The 22,629-nt window shown below is 48.8% G+C and overlaps 1 protein-coding gene across 2 annotated transcripts in view; it reads right to left on the bottom strand.

Moving 5' to 3' along the window:
• Positions 1 to 14,666, bottom strand: part of B3GAT1 (beta-1,3-glucuronyltransferase 1) — a 41,278-nt gene extending 26,612 nt beyond the window's left edge. For both annotated transcript variants that reach the window (XM_067310095.1, XM_067310096.1), the window contains exon 1: positions 14,416 to 14,666. The gene's annotated coding sequence lies outside the window, so the exon portion shown is untranslated. The remainder of the gene's footprint in view (positions 1 to 14,415) is intronic.
• Positions 14,667 to 22,629: the final 7,963 nt, after the last annotated feature.

Here is a 22,629-nt window from a genome sequence, read left to right as displayed (position 1 = left end):
TAGGGGAAATGCTGACAACACCCATCAAAAGTTGTTGTTTGGCTTTTTCTAAGGTTGCTTGTGGATGAATGCTGAATGAATGATGAAAAAAGAACTCCAACAATCAGCTCTTTTATCAGTTTCTCCATAAAACCTTCCCAAATTGGTGACACAATGATACCTTAACATTTCACTTGCACTCAGCTAAGACCATGACAAAATTGTCAGAAACAGTCATGTTTCCAGAGCCTCTGTACCAATCTCTGTGGTCTGCATTACACCGAATATTTTGTGCACCACTGACTTCAGTAGATTTTAAAAAGTGACACTAACAAAGGATGACCCAATTTCAACAGGATTGGACTAAATTCCACGGCTCCATAATAGGCTTTGCATCTGCTTTGTCCAAAAGGTTTGAAGACAGGCACTTCCACATGAAGTCACGTGTAACAGGGGTGGCAGGCCAGAATGACCAAGCCTCCCCTTCCTGACCAGCAGGCCAGCTGAGACCACTGCTTCAGGATATGCAAGATCCAACTATCTTGAAGAGAACAGGTCAAGCTAATGCCAGGCTCCCTGTGGACTTGCTTTCCCCCCTACACCCAGGGAAGCCTAACAAGTCAAAGATGCGTAATGTATTTGTGCGATGAAAGAACTGACATGGATGTCGGAATAAAGACCACAGACTTGCCAATACTCTGGTAAGGATTACCTCACCACCACCCTGGTCTAGGTGACCCTGTTAGAGCAAGGTGGTTGGACTAGATGATCTCTGAAGGTCCCTTCCAACCTCAACCATTCTGTGCTGAGATTGCACAGCCTCTCTGCTGACCTGTGACACTGCTGCACCACCCTCTTGGTGAAGAAATTTTTCCTGTTATCCAGTCTGAAACTCCCAAGCTACAACTTGCAGTTGTTGCCCTTTGTGGTACCATCTCCCACCACCAACTCTCCCCAATCTCTGCTGGGGAAAAGAAAGACAAAGTAGGAAGAACACCACTGCACAAAAAAGGGAATTCCAAGATGAAAGCTTAGGAGCAAGCTCAAAGGGTGCATTTCACACATTAATACCAGAACCAAATGCTTATCTTGGAAACTTATCCACCTAATAGACTTTCTCCCCAAGAAAAGGAGGAATGATGATCACGCTGCCTCTCCCACCAGAATGTCAACTAGACGGCACCACTCTCTTCATGCTGCAAGCGCCCAGCACCTCGGCGGCTTCGGGCTGGCGGAACATCCTGGGAGCTGCCTCCCACCAAACCGGCAGCTGGGATGGTTCACAATCAGATCATCAAATATGAGGAGTTGGGCCTAGCAAGCCGCAAACCCTAATATTAACTCCCAGCTGGCTCTGCAATATGTTCCCAGTTCCAGACCTGGAGATGACACTGCTCACCTCCCACACACCATCGCTATTTGACTCTGTGGAGAGACGATGCAGGAGGGAAGACAGCAGGGCCTGTTGCCAGCCGCCGGTCAGAGCCCACAGCACGTGGCACGCACCTTACAGCATCCGCTGGAGGGCTGCTCACTGACCCGGCACTCAAGGCCTGGCTTCATGGCCTTCAGCACTTAATTATTGAGCTCTTTCCCACTCTCAGAAAAAAAAAAAATCCTGCACTATTTTAAAAGAGTTATTAATAACATGATTCTAATGCATAAAAAAGGGGAAAAAATAAAGCCTTGCAGAGCTAGTGAGCAACCTGGCCTTCTCCCACAGCAACAAGTGGACAAGCCACCACTGTGCACCCTGAAACACCTTAAAAAGGGGCTTAGTTTTCAAAAAGATTACTTTTCTTTTTTTCAATAGCAAAATGCAGGAATCTTAAAGGTGTTTTTTTGAAAGCTGAAAAAAAAATATGAAGGCATCCAAATTCTTCCTTATTTTTGAAAACACCAGCTGTTGTAAGCACAAGTCCCCGAAGACACCACCGAACTAAAGGCTGCTTTGCAGGAACTGTTGTGAGAGCTGTTTAATAGCGTGCGTGTGGCCATACCGACAGGTGCTCCAGACAGGCAGCCAAGAGGAGCATCCATTGCCTTGGGAGGCAGAGCGGCACTGGCATTGCTTCGGGGAGGCAGAGCGCTCTTAGCACGCTCTAAGTTAACACCGGGCGACTCCTCCCCACTCCCTCCCCACAATGCCACTTCCAGCACGTGCAGCACACGAGGCAGCCACAGAAGCCTGGAATAAGATGCTTTGTATTTTAGATGCACTAAGAGCAGCCATGCGGGTAATTCAAGCTGAAGAGCTTGAATATAAATTCCTGCCTTACTGCAAACTAGTTCTTTCTCATTCACTGCAGATAAGCCTGCAACCAAGGGCCAGAGTTTCCAGGTTAACTGCTGCACCCTACTCAACCAGCCCATGCAAGAGTCCTTACTAGCTGCAGCCTGAACAACCACCCTTCCTGCATCAAAGCGCACCTCAGCACTGCAGAAATATATATAGATATCTCCTAGCAGCAGTGTTTAGAGAGACAGGAACATTCGCTGAATTGCGGGACCATTTCCTGCAGGTTTTCTCTCCTGTGGCCTTCAGGGATAGATCCGGCAAAGATGCAGCATGGTGCTCAGAGCCTTCCCAGCTCCCTGGTAAGCAGTCAGTCCAAAATCATAGCCAACCTACAGAGAAAATCCCCTCCTCCTGTCCCTGTTAGATGGGTTCTTTAAAGAGATGTGGCTCAAATCCTAAGCCCTGCGCAGTGCTGGGGGATTGAATAGGGCACAGAGAACCTGCCAGCCTGTGACCTCTGCAGAAGTCACTAGTGGGACTGAGGGGTTAGCATCGATTCTTTCATGCTGCAGTGTGGAAAGAGAAGAGGGGGATGATAAAGCAAACGCACAACTCAAATTTAGCAGTTTGAAACACAATCAATGGCTACTTGCAGCTCCGCAGTCCATTAGTACAGCCACAAACCTACACAACCTCTGCTTGGAAACAGGAAGATCATTTTAAAATTACCTCCCTGTTCGATTTTTGGTCACTGCCGAGATTCTGCAGAGTCTCCTAACCCTACTGTGCCTGCTGAAAGGAAGCGCACAGGCTTCCTGTGATGCACTCTTCCTTCTTCCCTCATCTCTTTTCTTCGTGATGAACACCGAGGCTTCTGCCTGCCAGGGAACCTGCATGCTTTGACATGTCAGAATGACATGGCTCTTCTGACATTTGGGGGCAGCTGGAAGAAAAGAATTTTTCCTCCACCAGTATAAAACCCCATGCTGCCAATCCAGCTATTCCAACATGGTCCAAGGTGGAGAGATTTGGCTCTTAGTTTGACTCTGGGTGGGAAAGGCAAGTGCTGAACCTAACGGCTCGTCCAGCTTCCAATCTAAACCTGGTTCTGACTCTGGCTTCCCTCACGGCTTAGTTATTTTGGCTCACCTGCACCTCGGCTTGCTCCAAAGGTGAGCTGAAAATAGCTGCCTGCTTTTGGACAGCAGTCACAAGGCTCAAGTAGCTTATAGGCTAAATACAGAAACGACACAAACACTGATGCCCGAGGGGCTGGCAAAGTGCAACACACCAATCTGACGGCCTGGTGTGCATGCCTGGAGAAGGTCATTTCTCCTAATTTTGGAATCACCCGAAGGCCAAATCCAGTCCAGATTTTCTCCACATCAGTGAGAAACAGAGAAGCCAAACGAAAGCTGGAGAAAGAATTAAGCCAGCAGTTTCACAGCCCAAGTCAAAAAAGCAGTGAACAAGCAGCCCACAGAGAAGGACAGACACCAGATAGCCCCTCTCCCGGCTGCCCAGATCTCCGATCCCACTCACCAGCCCCAGCCATTGCCAGCAGCATCCCCATAACTTGCAAAAGGGCCAGCAAACTGCTCAGGACAGGGGGAGATATTCCCCATCGTCCCATAAGTATCTCAGCAGCAGGGAGCTCTAACTTTCAAGTGGCTCAAAGCATGCCCATGTAATCTGACAGATGCAGACAGGACTGACGAACAGACAGACTCCCTTGCAGGGTTTGACTTGCAAGGTGAGGAATAAGACAAGCCCTTGGGGAGCCCTGAGAAACTGGAGGGTTTTGTAATGGCTGCTCTAAGAATATTGTAATCATGCAGTAATTACGGTGCATCTCAAATCAACCAGGCAAATTACATCGTTATTATTACGACTGTCACCATCCTTGCACGGCAGAGACAGAGAGGCAATAGGCCATTCCTCGCCCAAGGAGAAAACGGTGTTAGCAGAGTAACAACAGAGAAAGAGCACAGACTCACCACTCTCCCTTCAGGCCTGTCCAAGCCAAGCAACGGCAGCCTGGTAACTTCCTCAGGTGACTAGGACTACATCTGCATTTTTCTATGCTGTACCTCAAGGTACATCACTTAATTAATCATGTTGATTTTACTTTTTAAAATTAAACAGAGATCTTTAAGCGCAAGAATTAGCAGCCCTTGTCATTTGATTGGAACTGTCAGGCTTGAAAATGTCATTCCTATAGATGACTAATCTTTAAAAACAAGACAAACTTACTAAACTGTTTGACTCAACTGATAATGAGCCAAAGCAGTAAAGGTGATGGAGAAAGAGAGCAAGAAATCAGTGCTGCCTGGATTCAGTGTTGCACATAGGCCTAAATTATTTTTCCAGCTTGAGGGACTGGGGCTTCCTGGTGAATGCAGAATAGAGACGGCTATGAAAATCAGAAATGCCTGCATGTCTGTGAGGGCATCTTGGCAAAATTGTTCTTCCAAGTCCCCGGCACTTTGTGTAAGGAGAAGAATTTCCTCTTTCAGTCACTCTAAATGTGTTGCTTTCCTCAGTACAGAGTGAAGACCTTATTTCTCTCTACCTCTTCTGCAGGCTCCCTTTTGAGCAGCTGCCCCTTGGCTCTCTGACCCTCCATTTTCTCACACCTAGTCAATCCAACACTGCTTTGGGAAGCATCCTAAGATTTACAGGTGGAAAGCGCTGCATAGTATTGGCAACAGGGGTGTGCCTATGCTGATCCCAACCTGAACCTGAACACTAGCCTACTCCAAAACCTTTCTCCCTGCACAGACCAGGGTCTCAGCCCTGGATTGCTGCACAGTTCACAATTCCCTCTGTAACTAGAATGACTCAGGCTGTCGGATAACTTATTAACTTCAGCAGCCAGAGTCTCTTCCCATTAAAGCATTAAGGCACAAGATGCCTGGGTGAGACAAAAAGGACTGCCAGGCAGAGCATGGAGCGCACCAGACAGAGATGAGAAATAATGTTGGCAGCATTATTAAAAAAATGAATTGGAGGAAGAAAGGAAGGGAGGCGGGGTGAGAGCTTCAGAGGATTGTAACAAACCCTTTGCCACCAGGAGCTTTACAGCTGTCAAATTTCCCAAAGTCAGGGGAGAGGGCAGTAGCAGGGAGACAGCTTGGGTCTCCTGCTCCGGAAGTCAAAGCAGCATCCCTTCCACACACACATGCCCCGCTAGTGCAAAACCCCACGAGTTTTCAGCAGTGATGGGTTTATGGCATGCAACATGTCCCCAACCCCAGCACCCATTCACACGATTACAGTATTCTCCCAATGCCATGGACAGTTACTCCTCCACAAGGGGCTTTAACTGGCAGCTCCTCATCCTACTGTCCTTTGGGATTTATTTATAGAAAGGCACCTTGTACTGCTGTTTTTCCTCCTTCCTGAGGCTAGTCTGCCAGGCTCCAGACAGAGATAGTACCTATACCTCCAGGATCCAGAGAGCTCCACCTTGCTGCTAAGGGATTCATCCTGGAGTCATTTTACTCACAGATATGCCTGCCAGGCTCCTTTCTCAGTCCTCTTGTCTGAACACTGGCTGCTTGTGCTTGGAGAATTTTAGAGAGAAGGTAACTAATAACATAAAGTAACTCTCTGGTAAGGGAGACATGATTTCAAACTCAGCCACCCAAGAACAAATTGAACTTTCATCAAATCACTTCCCAAGTTCTTAGACCATCCCCTGCCATGACTGAATCTCAATGCTCAAACCAAGCTAGCACATACAAATCTATCAGCATCTTTCCCACTACCCAAACAGCCCATCACTGTACAGACATTGCACTCGTACTCCAACCATTTCCCACGTAGGCACAGTTGTCCTGGCTGTCTACACCAACCCATACTGCTCAGATTCCACCCAGTCTTTCCAGTGCTTCAAATTTTAGCACTTGCAAATTTTCCCTGGTAAAAATCATGCCAGAAATGCTGCTCATCTAACTGATGAACAGAAACAAATACTTCCAAGCCCTAGCAGCAGGGCCTTCCAGGAGCGGCACACTCACTGAAAATGAATATGTTAGAGTCACACATTGTGACTATGCCACTGTTATAGGCAAGACACTGGGAGAATTATTCATTACTAGTGACTTCTGTAGCTCTAATCTCCATAACCAGCTGCCATCCATTCAAGTGGATCACAACCCATCTGAATAAAGCTTTGAACGTCCATACAACCACATCACACAGCCAAAGTCAGCCTCTCCTGGGGTGTTTTATCCCCACATCTACTGCAAGAGCTGAGGATGGGGAGGGTAGAAAATTCTTGTATCTTACCGAGGCTGTGGGGAGCATACGGACAGAGAGAGTGCCATAAACCAGGGGCTGGCAACCTTTCAAGGGTGGCAGGCCTGTGCCAGCTTACACTTCTCTCTCCCAAATTAGAAGCAAAATGTGCCACTAGAAAGTCAGCGAAAGCTGTCTCAAAGAAGAGGCTGCCTCTCAGCAGAGCTGTATGAGACAGTGTCTCCCAGCATCTTGCTAATCTGAGCAAAGCCATTGCCTCCCGAAGAAGCTACCCCTCTCAGGGTCCTTGTGCTGTCCCACACCTGCCCGCTTGCCCTGGCAGGCACACATCCCAGGTTGCTGACTCCCACCATAAACTGTGCTAGGATTTAATCCCAGCAGCATTCTCCTCCCATTCGCACCAAGCCCCTCACAAAGGCAGATGAACAGTATCATCACAATTATTTATTCTCCTCTGCCCTGGAAGCCGAGCTGGGCAGTGGTACGCACTGAACATATGAGACATGAAGAAAACAACCAGGCACCCTCCCTGAGTCACTCAGGTTTACTGTCCGAGCGCCCTCCCTGCACAGTTCTGCCAGGCTTCAGTATCCAGCAAGTCCCAATATAGGACTGCAGTTTCCTCTGTATGTCTCACCACCTCCTTCAGAGACCCAACCCACTCATATATCTGCCTCTAAGCAACCGTCATGTGCATCTATTATTCAGAAGAAATATCAAGTTATTCGCAAGCCAAAATAGGTTCCAGGTGCCACATTCAGTCTCTAACAATATTGCTCCTGCAAACCTGCTCTGTTCTCAGCGTGGACTCAACAGGGAACAGCACAGTGCTGCTCTCCTGCTTTGATCCCCCAGTGGGCTTTACAGCTTTGTTAAGGTGAGGGACAGGAGTTAATAACCCTGTTAGGCCGCCCCCTCATCATCTGGTTAATGTACCTCGTTAATAGCTATGGCACGGCATCGCTCACCTCCTGTACACTCCGCAAACTCCAACCTTTCCCATGGGCTTGCAGTTACAGTTCCCCATGGCGATGGAGGGACTACAGAGCAAGGAGGGCACAGGAAGGAAATGATGTGGTGCCTGCGGGAGGACAGTGACTCACGTAGCACTTTGCTACAGGCACCTACAGGGTTATTCACATTGTAGTGAGGCATCCAGCTACCATAGGCATGCACAGGCTCACACAAAGCAGCAGTTATGTTTTCTTCCCAACAAGTCTGAATCTGAACATGGCAATGCAGGACTGCTAAGGACAGTGTAATAGATGCCCTGGGTTGGATGATGGCTCTTGTGCCCATTGAAATGCTATGAATGATTTCTCTGAGTATCACCCCTGATCTACACGTACAGAAAACCCTTCAGGAAGCGCCAGTCCTCTGCTGACGAAGGGCAAGGCTGGCTGGGGCAGGTACAAAGAGAAGGCAGGAGGAAACATGCAAATTCAGTGTGTCTCTTCTTGCACTGTGAGCATCCACAGCTGCTCTAAAAACCAGCAGAGCACATCAGTGCAGAAAGCAAAAAAGGCCCAAACTCTTGCAATGCCTCTCAGGTCACAGCAGCACTACAGCACAAGCACTGCAAAGAACAGGAGGATCGGAGCAAGATGAGCCCAGAAAAGGTACAGGAGTCTGATGTCCTTCCCCTGCACAAGGATGGGCTGAAGGCCTCGGGGCAGTGGCTTCCATAGTGCCGATTCCTACGACAGGACAGTTGTGTCAATACAAGGGTGGCACTAAGTTCCTGCTGCTGCATGGGGAAGACACAGGCTGAAGCTGGAAAAGAGTCCACTTGGATCCACTGGTCAGAAGCCCTGCAGGGGAACGGGGCCACCGGTGTCTCAGCACAGCTCCAGATTTACTCTCCATGCCAGAGTCCATGGAATTCTGATGGAATAATCCTAGAAGATCATCTGGTCTGGCCCCCTGTGGCCAGGGCAATGTCATTCTCCATGGCTAGCAGGCTTTTGATCTCTCATACCCTGAGAAGCTGGACTCGCCCATGGACTTGCCCATGCAGCCTCTGCTAAGTATTGCCCCAGCCCTCACAGGGTCTCCTGCATTAAGAGAAACGTGTTTGCACACAGTTCTTTAACTTCAGAGGCTGCTAAATAGATGGAAGAACAAAGCAAAAAATCTAAGGAGCTAAGCCAAAATGCTTCAGGGCCAAGGTGGCATTTAGAGATTAGCCCATGGGGAGGTAACCCAGGCATCCACTCCACTGTCACTTTGTGTTTCTCTGCAACAGTCCACGGTGCACTGCTCTGAGGCAGCATTACTACTGCAGCTTGCTCAGCACCCTCTCCCACACACATATGCGGCCAGACCCTTTCACAGCAGCAAACAAAAGCATCTTGGCCCGTGCTTTGTGCCACCAAGACAAAACAGAGTATAGGCTATTCAAAGCTACAACTAATCAAAAGTGGGACCCTTCTCCTACTGATGGTGATTGGAGTTATGCTTTTTATTCACTGAGTGCTGGAGTGGGCCCTGAATCATGCTGGCATTATGTTATCATAATGCTGGAAGTATTATAAATGCTTTGCATGCCAGACAAATCCTGGAGCAGGCTTCCAAATCCCCTCAAAATCCCCACTTGCCATTCTGCATTCATCCATTCATGAAATCCAGAGCAGAATCTCAGCATCCAGCCTTTTGCTTTTGGTCTCTTTCCAGATGAATGAAAGGTGAAGGGAAACAGGCAGAGTCAAGGTATTTCTTCTGGATTAGCCCTCCTTTGTCTTTCAGGTGCCGAATCTGAGGAAGAGACTGCTAGGGCATTTAAGAACCAACATCCAACAGGGCAGCTGAGACAAATCCTATGGCCCCATCTCCTGTCACAACGGCTAAGTGAAGTGGGTCTTGTTTTCCGTGAGTGCTGGCTCTTGTGACCACAGCGAGCTGCAGCAATGAAGAAATTGGGGTTCTGCCACCCACACAATGTAATGTGCAGCACTCACGACGCTGGAGGAGTGAAACCTCACAGCTGGCTGGAAGGAGATCTTTGTGTCAAGATGCAGTTGTGGCCATCTAGCTCCATGCAATTTCCCACTCACAAAAGGTCAGATGAGGGCTGCCCTGGCCTCGCAGTACCCAGTTGCAGGGGCCTAGGGTGGGAGTCATCCACCCCTGTTCACTGCTATGCTGCAGATATAGATCCCCACAGCAAAGTTAGCTAGATTCCCTTTCCAGTCAATGGGGAGAACTCATTTGGCCTATTTTAGATGTGTTGCCTTCAGATGAGATGAGTCGCACCATGAAAATGCCCATTTCTCTTTACTGTGCAGCAGGGTCTACCTGAGCAGATATCTGCATCTTCAGTACACTTACATAGCAAACCGTGTCTCAGGAACCAATAGTAAACAGCACTTAAGGGCAGTGCACAGGCTGGAGCTGGATCAGTAGCGACCAAGGCATTAACACACCTTTTGAGAGCAGATATATCACCTGCTTTTAGAGAACAGCATAAGCAGTGCAGAAAGCCTCATACAGAAGTTCAGTTCTTGTCCTATCTTTAGGAAAATGGCCCAGATCCTGGCAGGAGGGGCATCTGCAGCATTTCCTCTTTACGCTGCTGTCACTGCCAAGAATATCACTCCATGTTCCCCATGGACATCTAGATAGGATACCCAGAGAGCCTTCTAAGGTACTACTGCAGTTGGCAAATTGCTTAAAGGTTCCCAAGCAGGACAGGGCATTTCTCAGACAGAAGCGCACAGTATGGACATTTCTCCTAAGCAACTGCAGGTCACACGCTTGCTACAGTCAGTGGGTGTGCATCTGCACACAGCTGTACGAGGGGAAGAACATACATGTCTATATACTGGGCAGGATGGAGAACATACGTGTGCAAAGCCACATGTGTGAGGGTGCACCAGGCACATTACAGGTGCCCATAAGAACAGCTCAGGGTACGTATGCTGTGCAGAAGGCATGTTATGAGCCTGTAAACAACATGTCTTGGCAAGTGCCACTTGGTACAACTGATGTTTCCACAGATGGAGAGGAGGAAGAATAAAAAACAGGAAAAGAACTAAAACGGCTAAGGCTGTGGGACAAAGCCATTAGCATTGCAAGAGACTGGATTCTGCTCCCTGGCTCAGTTGTTCTCAGTCTCTCGGGGGCTCAGCTCCCTGGAGGCATGGAGTTCCCATTAGCAAAGGTAGGCGGATATATTCAATAGTGACTAATACGTTGTAATACTTAGAGTGCTTGGGGGTGGTCCACGTGTCTAGATCAGGATGTGAAGATTAATTATGGGCCACACCCTGTGATCTCTACTCAGCAAAGTCCTTATTAGCTTCTGAAGGTGAATCCAGCCCAGATGTCAATTTGCCAACACAAACATAAACAGCTGGGGCTGGCAGGAGAATAAGGGAGAATCTATCTTCACTGTTCAGACCTTGCACTTGGCAAAGATCACTTCCCTTGCCACTGGAGAAGTAAATCACAGGTAGCTAAATGATTCGGGATCTCCACAAGCAATGCATAAAAGACAGCATGTTACAGAGAATAGGGACCCATGAAAAACACTACAGAGGGCCTTTCCAATGATACTGCTTCCAGAAGATGCTTTGCCCTAGGCCCTGGTGGGTTGAAACCACAACAAAAGCATCTCCACCCATACCCCCAGACCAGACTTACAGCTACAGCCCACCTAGCTTTTCAAGGCTACTGCATGGCACTTCGCAAGGGAGAGCTGCAGACAAAGTGGCAAGGGAGAAAGCCACAGAGGGCATCGCCCAGAGAGAAAGATGTTGCCAAAGGCTGGCTGCACCCCCAGAAGTTAGAGATCTTGCTGTTATGTCCATATGAAAAGCAGCCCAGGCAGATTCCGGCAGTCCTCAAAACTGCAAGACAAAAATGCACAGTGATGTGAGAAAGGCCAGGACCTTAACCTCTCCTTCTACGTATTCAAACCTGGCAACTGGAGTCTGTCTGAGGAAAAGAAAACTGCTTTTGCCCAACATTTTGGAGCTGGCAGCAGGGGAACAACGGCGAGAAAGAGCAAAGGCATTGCAAAAGGTAAGTCTCCAAGAAACATTAAAAAAAATCATAACATTTGCCCTAATGTCCCTTAAAAGACAGTTCTTTTTATTTCCCAAGGCTTCTGTTGTTGCAACATGAGGGTGCTGGAAGAGATTAAAAGGGCAGATGCACTGCTTTCCTTTCAGAAAGCATTATTTTGACGTTGAGCAGCCAACTTCGCACAAGGGGAGTACGTGCTCCTACTTTGTTACTGGAAGATTTCTTGGTCAGCCTAGGCCATATCTCCCAGTTACAGCAACTGTTTGCCAGAAATAAGCAGTGTTTGTCAATGCTAAACTGACAAGGCCCTGCGTGCTACAGGCACTCGCTGCTCTTCTTGCCTCAGAGAGTGCGTAATTGCAGAGCAAACAACCAAAAAGATCTGGAATGAAACTGCAAGTCAAAGGAGGAAAGAGAGAAAATCCAGACATCTCTGCACCTGGCTGGAGCTCTGTGAGATACTGCCCCGATGAGGTCAAAGCCAAAGCACAACAGAATCGCTGACCCCAGCGGCACCATGTCAGGCCTGTGACGCATACAAGGTGACAGTCCCTTTGAAGGGTTGGGCACTATTCTCCCTTTGCAGGACAGCACTCGCACTTCGCTATGAGCCATCTCTGTGGTCAGAAAACTGCAGGAGGCCAACTAACAAGTGTGAAAGTTCTCCCCCTCTCCTCTTTGTGAACACCTGCATGAGGAGGGATGCTTTTTGCTCGCTTTACTGGCCTAGAGAATCAGAAGGACACGAGAGTTGAGTCCCCTCTTCCGCACCTTCCTCAGGTCAGTCTGGCTCTGAAGGAGCCAGCTTTCATTAAAGGTGTTGCTGCATTGCTTAATGACTCCAAGTTCACAGTGCCTCGCTGGAAGAGCTGAGCGTATCATTACGAAGGCCTGCTTTCAGGAGGGGATTTTATAACTCAACTGCATGAGACAGCAAAGTACTCAGAGCCATCGTCACTCATTTATTTTTTTTTCCCCTCTCTCTTTTACACCTCCATACATATTCAACCAGGAAGATACAATTATTGGTCAGCCACCTTCCCACTCTAATAGTATCACAGCTCAGTCCCTTCACTGGAACATCTTCCATCTTCCTCAGTGCTTTGAAGCTGACACAGAAAACACAGTTGGGTGCTACATACAGAAAGAACTTACTTCATCCCTTTCCCCCAGTGCCTCCATTTTCCCACACCTCTTCTATCCCTATCCTATCAGGTTACCCAAGCAATCAGAACCACTGTAATCTTTCGGCCAGCTCTTAGTCAGTTCATTCATACCAGAGATCTGCGCACAGAGAAGCACTTAATTGCATGAACAAGGCAAGCAAGATGCATCTCACTGACTTAGGAGAATTTCCTCTTATGAGCAAGGATTAGTCATGAAACAAAAGGCTGCTGGCTCAGAACCACGTAAAGCTCCACTGTGCATTTACACAGCCCTCTTCCGTAGGTACATGCACAGACAAATGCACATAGGCTGACACATTTACGCAAGTTGGCGACACTCACTGTAGAGATTCAGGGACACTTATGATTTAGACAAGTACGTACAGATCTATGCAACAGACTCCATAGTCTCTTCGAGCCCACAACAAACATTGGACCATAAGCTCCTTAGATGGGTATACAAGCTCTTATGTCAATTGACAGCACATCGGGGCTCATGACTTTCTGCACTGTGTGCACATAAGCAGGGACTTTTGCGACACATCATTGTCTAAGTAACCAAAGCAATGTTTTCTAACCCCACATCAAACTGAAGACCCGTTAAGGAATCGCTGGGGCAAGAGGAGGAGGGGGTATCTGAGGGACAGCATGCAACAAATGGATATTGCAGCAGCAAGATCCTGCTAAAGACAGTGAGGGACCCCCAGCCAAGATGTGGACTTTTAGGAATTAGGTGGATATGGGCTCCATGGCTGTAAACACCAGATCCACCTCAGTGCCTTCCCCAACAACAGCTGAGCTGAGCCACCTCCCAGTACTATTTAAAGTTGTGCTTTCTGGTCTGGCTGAGAGGAATTAGGACTTTCAGGGTCAGAGACCCAGGAAGTGAGTCAGAGAGATGCTCAGCAGGCAGAAGAAAAGCATTGTTTAGAGACAGATTTATTGATTACCATGGACTTTCTCCCCCATAATCATTATTTTTCATCCCCACCCACTCCCACAACATAATGTGACAGAGGGATGACTCCTCGGATGGCAAAGCATCCCTCAGCCATCTCCTCTTCCTCCAAAAGATAGCACTCAGAAAGCTTCTCCCCTTAAGTAGCCTCAAAGTTGGCTCTCAACACTGCTGGCACGAATGAAAAGCATTTCGGTTCTCCCTCCTCCTAAATCCCATCCCTCTCTGTCAAGAGAAAAAGGCAGAGGATGACCAAGGGAAGAGCCAAGCAACTCTCGATCATCTCCCACCTCCCTCCTGTCATTCTGCACGGATGCACCAGCAGACTAGAAGGGTGCTGGGCCACTGTAGTCCCCACACGCCTTCCCCAAGAACCGCACACAAGCTCATGAGGGGAGCCCCAGAGCAGGTGCAGGTCTGGGAGGGCAAAGCTTGGAGCACAGTGCTCCTGGAGGCGACACAGGCATATTTCCCCCATATCCCATCCAGCCTTCCCCTGGCAAGGCAGCTTGGCATCTTCAGGCACCCAGTCTGAGAAAGGGAGGCAAAGTCATCTCCAGCCCTGCAGCCCCCAGGACCCAGTCTGCACCCTTAAAATACAGTGGGAGGGGTAGAAAAATCGGTCTGAGTCTTTTCTGCTTCCTCTCACTCCCCGCCTGCCACACACACACGCACGCGCGCGCGCGCATACACACACACACAGACACACACACCCAGCCCTGTGCATAAAGGAGCTCTGTCCTGCTCAGCTCAGCCATGCAATGTCTGCAAGAAGCAAGAGTTACCTTATTCCCATAGCCTGAACTGCCTTCTCTCTCCATCGCAGCTGGGAAGCTGCTCCCATTCAAGCTTTAATCCCTGGGAACAGAGGCACGATTCAAAGCGGCTGTTCACCCACTGGAGTGGGCTCCCCCCAGCAACCTCCTCCTCTTTCTCTCCTCCCTTTTTCCTTGTTACGTTAGGATTTTTTTTTTTATGTATTTGTTCTTAATCCAGGCAGCAACCAAGACACTCCTTCATTGCCTCTCTGCCTCCTCGTTTCACTCTCAAAGAAATAGCAGTGGAGAGCTCCTTCCTGCTCCACTGCCTCTGTGGTCCTTCGGTTCCCCAGGTCTGCCTTTCTGCAGCGTGGCGTTAAGGGAAAGAAAGAGAGTGAAAGAGGGAGGGAGGGAGGGAACGTGCAAACAGGGAGGAGGAAGAGGAGGCCAAGGGGGTGCGGGAGGAAGAAGCCAGAGCGTGGCTGGCTGCTTTGTATCCAGAGCAGTGCTGACAGCCCCTTCCCTCCCCCCCTTAGAGGAGGACCTGCGCTGCTAATGGTCTGTACCAATTTATTCCACTTAGGCAGGGGCACTTCTCCCTGTGACGGGAGGAAAAGCCAGGGAAGGCTTTGAGATGGCCCCTCAAGGAATTGGTTCCTGCTCTCCTCACTCCACAGCATCACCCACGGAGTTTGCAGCCACAGGCTAGGAGAGATGCTCTCCCAGTGCTGCATGCAAAAGGAAAGTGTGAGGCTAGGAAGGGCTGGGTGTGAGGGAAGGGTCTTGCTGGGGGGGAGGCTCAGCACTGCTCTAAGTGAAGGTGGTGACCATGTGCTAGGGAGAAAGCAAGGTCCACCTCCCGCCCCTCAGGAAGGCAGGCTGAGCTCTGCTCCGCTATCTGCACGCACACCTCAGCAGCGGCACCCTCCATTCCTCATAGTGCCTGCCTCCGTGCCCCAGATAGATAGCTCCCTGGCTGAGTCCACCTGGGCTCTGCAAGCAGTGATAACACCTGTCAGATCTCATGCAACTTCCCTTCTATCCAGCACCATGCCTTTGCACGGCACCACTCAGCCACCACTACCCAAACTGCAAGGCACCCCTACATCCATCCTGGCAGCTGACTAAGGGCCCCAGCACTGAGCCCCATTCCCCGTCACCCCTCTTAGGAGGGCCAGGAAGCTGGAAGGTGGTGTTGACATCTAACTTTCCAAGACAAAAGGGCTAGTTAGGGATTCATGCTCTGTTGCCCCGAGTCCCAGGACCTTGGGCAAAATACAGCAGGAACATGCTTTTCCCATGAGAAGAGGGCTCTGGAGATGACCAGGGCTGCCCCTAATCTGTGGGCAATTGTGCCAGGTCCAGTGGGCAGGCAGGACACTTCTGCTGTGACCTCTAACCATGCAGTGGGACCTTCGGGATACTGCATTCTTTTGTAGCAGCAGCATGGAGGAGGCAGAGCTTGAAGGGGCTGGGGAGAAAAGTAAGGATCTTATCTCTTGGTGCTGCCCTTTAATAGTTAACCTGGGGAGGGCTGACTCATGCTTAGCAGCAGATTTCTCCGAGATGGCTGAACACCACAAAACATATGCTTCTGAGTGCCACGCTTCACAGCTGGACAGTTCATCATAAGCAAAAAATCAGATCCGAGGTTGGAGGCGAGTTAGCTTTTTCCCATCCTGACACTGCTGTCTCCTCACCTGCTTCCAACCAGATCAGCCCCCTCCACATACCACCATCCTTTACTGGCTGCATGTTCCATGGGGAACATGCATAGATCCACAGCTATAGCTATTCCCCAGATACCCTGTTACCCCTCTTCTCCAGGTCTGGTCAGGTTACAGTGCCATGGTAACCTGTAGGTATAGAGAGATTTACACATGCTTTACCAAAAAAAGGAACAACAAAGAGTAGAAACCTTCCAGTTACTGCAAAACACATCAGTACCGAGCCGAGTTTCATACTGTGGAGCAATCCCAGCAATTTTCACCACTGATTCCCATCATGTTCCCTGAGCTTTTGGTTTTGTACCTATAGCATTCAGACCCCAGTTTAAACTTCTGTTTCTTCTGGGGTATGTGGGAACAGAGATGTCCACTATGTAGTCTGGAAGTCAAAATGTTACCCATAAATTAGCAAGTATCAAGACAAAGCAGACAAATACCTTCCAACTCTGCATCGCAGGGCCAGGGACAGTGGTGCCCATACTCTTTTTCCCCGAAGTGAGGCAAGCCGGAGGACTCCATGCACAGCCCCAAGCCACTGCCACAGGCAGAAGCAAGCTTTGTTGAGACTTTTGCAAGGCCTGCACTGGACAAACTGGGGAGAAGACGGCTCCAGGCCAGCGGTACTGTCTACAGAGAGCGATGTTTGAATGAAGGTACTTCACAAGAGCCTCTCTCCCCACACTGCACCTACTCTGCACATGAATAAGGAACAGCTCCAGGACAGCCAATCCAGAATCCTTCACCAGAGCTAAAAAGACTGCATGGAGCACCACACAGCCAGGCTAGTTTCTGCTCAGCCACTTCCTCTGCAAAATGGGCCAGTTCTCGCAATCAAAGAGAACACAGCCTTTTTTGTCCTTGGGCTCACTTTCTGCAAGGTACCTAGGGAGAGATCAGCTAAAAAGACTACTTGCCTGGGAATTTTGTGCCAATTCAGCTAGTAATAAGGGTTTCACTGAGCTCTGTGTCTATTAAAAATGCATAATGTCCACTTACATCAAAAGGATGGATTCAGACTCAGTGCTTTTCCAGCAAGTCCCAGGCTACCTGTCATTACAGCTTTCAGGAGAGGAATACTGGGGAACTCTCCCTTGAGGCCTATAGCAGGAGACAAGAAAGGGCAAACTCATGGACTGTCTCAGGGCTGGGTGAGAGAGGGAGGAAAGAGGGAGAAGAGATTAAAAAAGGCTCCTATCACAAAACCTAAACACATAAAGCTCAGGGAGGAGGGAAAGGAGATGTGTTACACCTGCAATTTGTAAGAATTATGGGTGAACGGTAACATTTCGGTCTCAGGTCTGCATCAGTGTCTCAGAAGACTCACAAAAATGAAAGGCTGTAGGAAAAGTGTACAGGAAGCTCAAGACAGACATAGACACGTATAGGGAGGCATTGCTGTGTCCTTCCCTCCCCCCCCCCCACCCCCCCTTCAAATTTACAGCCTGATTCACTTAGAGATCCTTTCTGCGATCAGAGCAGCAGAACAATGGTGCAGAGATGCTGCTCTGACATTTCCCAAGGTTGTCCCTTTGAACCTTAGCATATTGACTTGTTTGCATGCTGGGTCCAGAATGTGCCACATTCACGGGAGCCAAACCCAGGAGAGGACAAGCCTGCCAGGAAGAGAGAGGTATGCAAGGAGATGCTCAAGCAATTCTCCCAAAGGATCTCGGGATAACGGGGGGAAGGGTGTTGTTTGCCTGGAATCCAGAATGCATCACAGAGGATGTGAATCTAAAACACGCAGCATCGCTGTTGACAGCAGTGTATATAAACAGAGCAGTATTTTCCCGCTCCCTCCCCCTTCTTATTATAGCACAAAATATCCCAAGTAAAATACATACACACAACAATCCACTATAAAAGCAAAACAGAGCCCCAAGTGTGTGCACACATGCAAACACACAAAGATATTCTTCTGGTGAATGCAGCATACATTCAGTACCTTAAATGTCATTTTTTAAATATTAATGCTGCACTTCTGGCTAGGTTTATGTAAGGTTTATTACCACAGGATTGGAGGCACAAGAAAACCTAAATTAGACTCTCCCAGCCTGACACATTCTGCCTGCCCAAGCCATCCGGAGGCCCTGCTCCTTTACTGCATCCTGGCTCCACTTCCCAGACCTCAAAGCCACACACTGCAGCAGAGCCAGGGCGGACGCACTCCCACCAGGCTTTTTTCCTGGGAGGGGGCAGAGCCGCAGCCCAGCTCCTTTCCCACCTCTCCCCTGTGCTTGCAGCTCGCCATCTGGCCCTGTCAGGAGGATCTCTGCTTGGAACCACGGTGCAGCCAGGCACAAACAGGAGCGGATGCCTCTCTCTGGCTAAACAATAACCTCATTAGCCGAGGCAGAGCAGGGCAGAGAGAAGAGCGCGAGGGCAAACACTGTGCAAATAGCAGGGTACATTTCAACTGTGCACGCACAAGCCCAGCGCTAGGCTGCTGCGAAGGAGCAGGGCCGCAGCTGGGGCAACCCAAGGGCCAATGCAGTCCATGTTCCCTTTGGCTGGGCCCATCTAACCTGCCCAGCAGCCTCCCCTGCTACCCCCATCACAGCTTCACTCGCTCTAGCAGCACTGTCTCGTTTTCAGGCCTCAGGTAGCCTGAGGACAGAACTACCTAGCCTCAGGCTTTCTGGGAATTTCCTCAGCCCGTAGGCTGGACTCCCGATTGCCTTGTCGTACCAGATTTCAGAAACGATTATTCCCAGAAACAAGATGAGGAAAAAGAAAGGCCTGATTTTGATGTGACAGGCCTGAGCTCCACAGAGTCAAACCTGTCCAAAGACATTAGGAAGGGAGGACTACATTTGATAGTCCCTCCTAGGTTGTTCTGTGGTGCAGAGGAGAGGGATCCTAGGCTATGGGAGAGGTCAAGGAGAAAAATCTCAAGGTTTGGCCCCTTTGCCAACCTGCGACAATTCCCCTTCTTCCCACAGGAGGGCTAAGCGGTAGCTCATAACCACAAATTACCAAACTTACCGTTTCCGCTAGCTCAGTCTATTTATGTTGCTTCCTTCACATATCATGGTCCATCCCATTCACTCTCTGGAACACCTCCTCGCCGCTCCTTCGCTTGACATGGCACACTGGGCAAAAAGATCCTCTGGCAAGGGCCCACTACCCCAGTTACACTCTGAGGGCCAACCAAAGAGACTGGTGGGTTTCCAAGCAGAGCATCAGCTTTCTAAGGTGTGGAGCAACATGTTCTGCTGTTTGCAGAGGTCATTTTCAGCACATGCTGCTATTTGGCATGTTTTAGCTGAGCTACACAGAGCAACAACCAGCCTTTTAGTCTGTTGGGCTTCAGGAGGAAAATACTGGACAATTCTGTGATAAATCTACTCTGAAGCCAGGGTTTCTTTTTCTTCTAGTAGAGGTATAGCAAACAATAATAAAGGTTTTTCCAACCCATCTAAAGTCTCCTTATTTTCCATTCAGAAAGTGTATCTCACAGGCTTCATCTGCACAAGCTAACAGAGATGCTTTCTCATCATCCAGCAAGCCTTCTGCCCCTGGCCTTCGAGGGAGCAGCAGCACAGACAGAGTAATCATCCAGCACTTCCCAGCTGGTCAGTGCCCTCAGACAGATGTGAGGAACTGAACTCCAATGACAGGATTTGGAAGATGGGCAGCAGCACTGACCCACCCAATACGACGAATGTCCACAAGGGCTGATGGAAGAAAACCACTCCTGGAACATAAAAGGGCCTTAGCAGACCCCGCAGACTGTCTTCACTGTTGTGTCAAGGCAGGGAGATGCTCTCTCCCCTGGCTACGCCACCTGTCAGGAGCGATTTCACCCCTCCAAGACTCTGTACATACATGGAGAGCATTTACACATCCTAGAAGTCTGGAGAAGTGTTGATTCAGTGTTGCCTCAGGATGCTTCACAGATATACGCAAAGCACAGGCAGGGCAAGTCAGAGCCTGAGTAGGGGAGACTGAGAGAAAAGCCATATCAGTATCAGTAGGTGGTGCTCTCCTCTTCAAATCGGCAAATAAGTTAGGCCTAGCCTGGTATTTTACCACCGGCATTTCCTCCAGTATAGGAACCTCAGCCTAATGCAAGACCCCTCTCCCCTGCACTGCTGAGAGAAAGACAGAGCCTACATCAGTTCAGAGCCCAGGAAAGAAGAGCCACGTGCTGCATGGAGCTCCCCTTGGCTTCTTAACAGTCTGGAAGAAGCCTATTACCATTTGTCTCTAACTCTTCATGTGCTAAGGATTCATCGCAAGTAAACCTAACTGAGAGAAAAGTCTAAAAGGAAATGGTTTAGCGTGTTGCTGGGAGTCGGCAGGAGTGATTCAATAACCCTTGGACTCCTTGTCCAGCTACAGCTTTTCTCCAATCGTTATCTTGGCCAGAATCCAAGGCAGAGATTGTTCAGAGACTAGCACATCCCAGACCGTGCTAAATCACATACATCCAAACTGTTCTCTGAGGGGTTTTAATTCATTGGGAAGTACCCTCTTAGCAAACAAAAGTAAACAGTGATCCAGCTCTCTCCACTTTGATCTGTAATTAGACTCTGTTTCCAAACCCTCAACCCACTGATGCATACAGGTCAGAAACTCTTGCCTTTGCTCTGGGTATCACAGCTTGAGAGCAGAAGAGATGAGAGAAAGTGGGAAAATGCACGCACTGCTGGAATTCTCACTGGGTCTCCTGGTGTGTCAAGAGAGACAACCACAAATGGACATTTCCAGATGACACAACAAGTCAGTCTCTTGTTTTTAGGGCTCAAAAGACCCACAGGCAAGCCCAGGCAAATGGCCTGCATTTCTCTTAGCCCTAACCGTGCTGTTGCCACACACTCAGCCCCACTTCCTGCTCTGCTGCCCCCACAGTTTCTACCACCGATTTGCCAGGCAGCTTTGGATCTTACTGAGAGGGGGCTTCCTTCAGGAGCAGCTTGTGTCACTCTGGGATTGCAACACAATGAACTGTAACAGCAAGACAAAGAAGCACATAAATAACCACAACGTCTCACATGTCTCAGATCACACAAGCAATTTAGACTCCTCCCCACCCCACTCCCCATGTCCTGTTTATAAATATTTGTTTTGGGGCTGTTTTAAACAACAGAGCCTGATACAGAATTGCTCCAAAAGCTCAAGCAGCCTGCCACTCCCATGCAGCGTGGAGGCAACCTAAACCTATTTGCAGCCTCACCCCATCCTGCCAGCATGAGCAGGGCCCTGCTGCTTCTTCCTCGCAAACACACACAGATCACTGCAACACAGCACAAAAGAACAAGCAGCAAATATCTCAGTGTCTCATATCACTTCTGTGGCAGCCATGTCCCTGCCATACGCCCATCTCCTGCTATTAACCTCTGTCTCACAACTATTATGTGACAACACTGGAATCACGTCGCCTCGTCTGGGTTCACGCAGCTGCCACTAAACAGAATCACTTGGATCTGTAAAAAAAAGACACCACTGCTGTGGGCACGTCTGGAAAAGAAAAATTAATATGCAAACACACTGATAAATCCTCTGATCTGCACATTTATGTTTTTATCAGGAAAGAGTCTGTTCAGTTTAGATACAGCTCCACTCTTTGGCTCTATAATCCAAATCCCAAAAGGGCCCTATAAAACCATAATCTGCAATGCAAAATTGCAAAGCATATGGGAGTGTCTATAGATTTTCCAAATCACCTGTGCCCTAATTTAATATGAATAACAATTAGTTTACTCTTATCAGTTAATTGTGCCCCTTGTGGATTCAGCAACACTGCTTCTCGTCACCAGACGCCTTTGTCTAAGCAAACTTTAATTATACTTCCGCACTCAGCCCAGCCCTACTCACAGCTTTGGCAACACAGCCAAAATTGCTGTTAAACAAAAAATCCACCACCGCCAACAACAACGAAAAGGAAGCAAAGCATACTTCTTGCAGATAGAATCAGAGAACTAAAGAAAAGCAGACTGGGGTTCATAGCAGGGAGTGTTACTGCAGTTCCTCCGAATCAGCAGGAGCAGCCAACATCCCCACAGCATCCTAGATGAGCAGCATGAGGAGTTTCCCCAGGCTCAGACAGCACTGACAGCACTCCATCCGCATCTCTGCTCCAGCAGCTCCAAGAGGAAGGAGACATGCCTCCTAGCCTTGGGCACTAGCAGCAGAAGACTGGAGAAGGCTTTCATTTCACCTCCTGTTCTGTGATTAGCAGAGGATTGAAAGCCAAGGCACCAGGGTCCTACTTCCAGCTCTGCTGCTGACTCCAAATGATCCTGTGCAAGTCACTTAACTCCCAGTCTGTTTCCTTATCCATTGGGACAACATCATCATTGACAAAGCTGATGGGATATGCACACACACTCATCCCCACGCTTTGATATCTATCCTGCAATGAAAATACTGTTAATGCAATGGTAAGCTTGCAACTTTATCTATTGGCACTGGATATGCATTTTCTTTTTGAGGCCCAGAAGTGCCCTTGTGAATCATACAAAAAACAGATTGAGGATGACTGTGTTTTTATTCCATTTCAAACACTGCA

Source organism: Apteryx mantelli, chromosome 23 (genome assembly GCF_036417845.1).
Source record: "Apteryx mantelli isolate bAptMan1 chromosome 23, bAptMan1.hap1, whole genome shotgun sequence".
NCBI classification, from domain to species: domain Eukaryota; kingdom Metazoa; phylum Chordata; class Aves; order Apterygiformes; family Apterygidae; genus Apteryx; species Apteryx mantelli.
Note: the sequence above shows the minus strand (reverse complement) of the source record. Positions and strands in the feature narration are given on the sequence as shown.